This window comes from Rhagoletis zephyria, unplaced genomic scaffold (genome assembly GCF_001687245.7).
Source record: "Rhagoletis zephyria isolate East Lansing unplaced genomic scaffold, Rhagoletis_zephyria_1.1 Rzeph_scaffold_22944, whole genome shotgun sequence".
Classification (NCBI taxonomy): domain Eukaryota; kingdom Metazoa; phylum Arthropoda; class Insecta; order Diptera; family Tephritidae; genus Rhagoletis; species Rhagoletis zephyria.
Genome location: NW_016180002.1, coordinates 2,942 through 6,978, shown reverse-complemented (window position 1 = coordinate 6,978; position 4,037 = coordinate 2,942). Strand labels below are relative to the sequence as shown.

The following is a 4,037-nucleotide window of genomic DNA, read 5'->3' as shown; positions in this document are numbered from 1 at the left end:
CATACATATTTCGAGAAAAACTAAAAAAAAAACGAAATTATAAGAATTTGTGAGATTTGACATAACACCCGCAATACAAAATACATGTGGTTGTTGTTGTTGTATTCTTGCCACCACCTTGTATAAATTCGCCTCTTGCAAAAACAAAATGCAAGACTTTGCCATGCTAAACACTGTGGCGAAGCGAGAGAGTTATATTGACAAATATGAGCCACTATGATTCAATTGATTCATGTGAGCCCTACGGCATCAACTGAGTTACTGAGTTACATTTTTTTTGGACAGGGAGTCTGAGTTACCGATTCACTTATAGGAATCAACTCAATAACTCAACTCTGAGTTGAGTTACCCACCTCTACAAGACGTCTAAAATAACCATGATGCAATAATGAAAGGTGTTGTACGTTGTGACAGCTCGAAATCGAACTACCTTAGGTCAATATTGTATTTTGGAAGTACAAGATAAACGGGAATAAAAAAAAGCCTTTTAGTTGAAAAAGTACTAAATTGTATGCCTTCTCAACAGCGTTCCGATTATCAGAAAAGGTATATATGTATATGGCTTGGTAGTCTCATAAAATTGTAGATAATTAAAATAATAAAATTAGGCGTGTTTTTATTTACAGGAATATGATAATATGCTTAAAATTTTCGAGCTGATGAATGCCCAGCTAGAACAGTATGGCTTATATAATTCCTTTTATGAGCCGTATCACTAAGAAAATTATCCCTTATGAATTTGAAATGTGTCCCTTATATTGTACAGGCCAAAAAGAGGAATTCATTTACGTGTGATCTTTTGTCCCCCTCTTTGATATAGGCTTCTTGTGCGCATATATCAGGTTTCATAGCTGTTGACCATACCAATAATGCCTCATGCTCAGTTTTACTTGATCAATTCGTGTTCTCGAGAAAAAAAATTTCACGATTCAAAAATCTGAGTATAGCCGCCAAATTCTTTTCTCAAAATTTTGAAAATTCTTTGTTTTTTGCCCTATATTTGCTTTGTATGGTATTTTCAACAAAATATAGGCCAAAAACGATAAATGTTCAAACTTTGGAGAAAAACAATTTTTCAGATTTTTGGATCGTGAAAATTTTTTTTCTCGGAGAACACGAATTGATCTAGTAAATCTTAGTATGAGGCATTATTGGTATGGCCAACAGCTATCAAACCTGATATAGTCGCACTAAGGTTTTTTTGTGTTCCACAGTGTTATACAAGGGATACTTTGAGGAATCATATAAGGAATTATACATTACCCAAGTCCACGTATATCCAAGTTCGTGTCATACAGCAAGCATTGACTACTTTTTAAAGTTTTATTTATTTGTTTTTGAAATTAACGACATATTTCAGAATTTGTAATTAATACGTTGTGTTCATTTTAGTAAATCCACTTTTTTAATTGTACAAAATTTATTATATACATACAGTATCGGTCATATCAATAGCAACCCCATTTCAAAGTGATATTATTTCCCTCTCATGTTAATTTATTTATTGCTTAGAATTTGCAACAAAAGTAAAGTTGAATTTCTAACAAAACCCATATAAACCGAATTTTAAAACATCGTAGAAAACTACAAAAAATACAAACAATTTTCAACCAAAATTCAAACTTTTTTCTCAGAAGTGTTAGAATTTTTTTGAGCACTCAGTTTTATAGCCCCTTCAATTCTAGTCTAATTATATGCAAGTTTGAAGTGGCTAAAAATTACCTTAGTTTTTTTAGAATCGATTAAAAACAAATCGTGTTTAATCGTCTTCCATATAACGAAAACTTCGACCATATATCGATGGCTGAGTAGAAGATCGACCTATCTCGGCAGCCAGGTCGAAAACGCCCGATATCAGAAAGCTTTTCAACGCCCTATTTCAAAATTTGGCTGAAAAACGCCCTATTTTAGAATTTGATTGAAAAATGCCCTATCTCGGAACTCGGTTCAAAAACACCCTATCTCAGCACATTTTCGAAGTATTTTTATTTGAGATAGGACTTTTTTGAACCGACTAATAATAATAAAATATGTACTATATACATATCTAGTTTCAATATAAAAAAATTTATGTACACCATTAATTGTGTATACATATCTAAGTCAATATATGTGATATACATGTACATACATCTACATACATATCGTCGTTTAAAGTACAAAACCATGTATCAATAAATTGCAAAACCGCGTATAGAGATAATGCAAACCCACGTATGCGAGGTTGCATAAATTAATTTCTAGAGAGTAAAAACACTCATATTTCAAAATGGTTATCTTTTTGTAAAAAGCAATCGCATTTTTGGCTAGTATATTTCAGGAAGAATGGATAAGGATTGATCCAAAAACGTGTGTGAGCGAATCCAATTTTTAGCAGCAAATGTCAGTTACGCGGTTTTGTACTTTAAGCGACGATATGTATGTTAACAGGAACGCAGCAATCTAATACACGGGTGGAGCAGGAACGCAGCACAGCAGAAGCATACAAAAAATCTGCAAATAAATGGTTTTTTAGGTTTTTAACAAACGAGAACCTGGTTTCAACTTACTTCAACGTGTCTAAATCACAACGCACACACTAATGCAAAGGCGCAACAGGAACGCAACACTATAAAATACGGGCGGAGCAATATACAGGCGGAGCAGGAACGCAGCACAGCAGAATCGTCCGAAAAATCTGCGAATAAATGGTTCATTAGGTTTTGAAATAACAAAGAGCTCAAATGGAATGGTTCATCAATAAAGTCAAAATAATATGTTGTAACTTACGTGTATTAGCTCTTAATCACAATACCAGCACAGGTCGGTCAGCGAAACACTAAGGAAATGACCTAATAAATGCAAAATTATAATTTATTTGTAAAATAATTCGGTTTTATTACAATACTTACCAAATTTCACGCAATTGGAAAACAAATGTCAGCGAATAAGAACAAAACGAACAACGAAAATTGAATCAATGTAGCTTGTTCAGAATTTTTTTCTAATATTTTGGGAAATGTTCAGTGAAAATAGCAAAGAAACAACACAGTTTCTCCTAAGGTAGTTCAAGATGGCGGATTAGAGCGAGAAGTTGCCAACGTATAACACCTTTCATTATTGCATCATGTAAAATAACTAAATGCTTTCAGTATAATTCAACGGGGAGTGAAACATTTGTATTACAAAATAGGTATGTATTTATCTGAGCTCTTACAATTACCAATGCTTAAATTGGAACTTACACCTGGGCTTTATTTGATTGTGTACCTATGAAAAATTTTGTAAATGTGCGACGGCAATTCTTTTTGGCGGGGAAGGAGCTTTAATGGACTTGTACGAATATTAATAAAACCTTTGCGCACGAATTTTCATATATATTTTGGCCCCCCAATTACGTAGTTCGCTCTCTCATTCTTAATTCGCACTGGAATTACCCTTCGTAATTCGCCATACATAATTTTGAGAGCGAATTACCTCATTTGTAGGTAATTCAGATCGAATTATCATACGAATCACGAACGAATCGGTGCCTTCTCTAATATTTATCGAAAATATATCGAAGTTTTTACCGGGCTTGTCATCTGTGCTGGCACTTTTTCTAGTTGTTAGAAAATTAACTAATAAAATATTCTCTACTGTGACTTAAAGAGCGAATTACGAAGCGTAGAAACATCGTATTACCTCATTATTTGATAATTCAGATACAATTACCAGGCGAATTACGAACAAATCGGTGCCGTCTCTAATTTTTATCGTAAATTTATCGAAAATAGCCCACAAATCAAAACTTGCATTTTTCTGAGTACGAAAAGTAAAGTTTATAAATGTGTACATCCCTAATTTAATACGGAAACTTATAAATTTTAAGGAAGAACCTAAATTTTGCATCAATTTTGTAGTGAAGAAAACAAGAACAAAACACAGATACAGAGAACTGCCAAATCTAATGAAGAATGTGCTCGTGGGAATTGGGTAGCTCGTGGGAATTGGGTAGTTCGCGATCGTAATTGGGGGAGCTAAAAAAGTAATTCTGGGGCCGAATCACGGCTCTCGTG

The 4,037-nt window shown here is 33.7% G+C and overlaps 1 long non-coding RNA gene across 1 annotated transcript; it reads right to left on the bottom strand.

The window, feature by feature from the left end:
* Positions 1-1,689: 1,689 nt before the first annotated feature.
* Positions 1,690-3,106, bottom strand: LOC108381560 (uncharacterized). The gene is made up of 4 exons (XR_001849631.1): positions 2,892-3,106; positions 2,770-2,831; positions 2,550-2,677; positions 1,690-2,493 (listed from the first exon to the last, which is right to left on the bottom strand). It is a non-coding gene; the product is annotated as an uncharacterized LOC108381560 (long non-coding RNA).
* Between the last annotated feature and the right edge of the window lie 931 nt (positions 3,107-4,037).